Source organism: Aplysia californica, unplaced genomic scaffold (assembly GCF_000002075.1).
Source record: "Aplysia californica isolate F4 #8 unplaced genomic scaffold, AplCal3.0 scaffold01116, whole genome shotgun sequence".
NCBI classification, from domain to species: domain Eukaryota; kingdom Metazoa; phylum Mollusca; class Gastropoda; order Aplysiida; family Aplysiidae; genus Aplysia; species Aplysia californica.
This window is the reverse complement of record NW_004798386.1, coordinates 144086-145101: the sequence shown is the minus strand read 5'-3', so window position 1 is coordinate 145101 and position 1016 is coordinate 144086.

The following is a 1016-nucleotide window of genomic DNA, read 5'->3' as shown; positions in this document are numbered from 1 at the left end:
GAGAGAGAGAGAGAGAGAGAGAAATCGATAGAGAAACATTGAGAAAATGAATTACGGACTATCTTTCCAAAAATATTTTATTATAATAGTGATACGCAGTTAAGGGAACTATAAAATGAAAGGGGTACTTAGTATAGATAATATAACGAGTGCAAAACTGTAAAATGGCATAACATTTTATACCATTCTTGCAGACATATTTTTTAAAACCCCAAAAACAGAGAAATAGTGGGAGAGCAAATTATGATATTGAATGCAAATCCAGAAAACTTGATTTAAGACCTCAAGATGAGATGGGCCGCACTTAGAAAGATATCAGGATAAGTGCTCGTCACAGCACGCATGCATGCAGACAGCGGACACCCCAGCCCTTCTCGTGCATCCGGCATCAAAGACAACACAACGTTCCGTCGACCTACAGGGTCAAATTTCCGCCATAATTTCATTTGCGTATGACGTAATTGGTAGACGGTTCATACTCTCCTATCCAAATGCGCCCTAATTTTTATGCAAATTGTTAGCCTCAGACGACCGTCCGCGCTAATTATCTACGTCATGAGATTATTGTCGCGATGCGTGCGCCCCCTATTGCTCGACTGTGGCGCCCAGACGACGGGGAGGTAAATGCACGGGTAAATGCACGCGCGCATGCATTGAGCGAGGTAATGAGCACTGGGGTTAGCAAACCATTCTTTTGATGAAGCAGGCGAGACACTTGATGCATGCACGGCTAGCTGGCTGAATTATTATCAAAAGTTTTATTTTATGCCATCTATTTTTCATCTGCGGGGAGAAATATTTAATTCTGTCTTACTCATATTATTCTGCGAAGCTCCCCCCTTCCCCCCACACCCTTTCATTGAGGGGTTGATGCTTTTGATGAGAATTTGGAATGCCCACAGAATGATTCTGATATATACTTTCTGAGTGCTTTTTTTGTTGCAGCAGCAGCAGCAGCAGTGATAGTAGTAGTAGTAGTAGTAGTAGTAGTAGTAGTAGTAGTAGTAGTAGTAGTA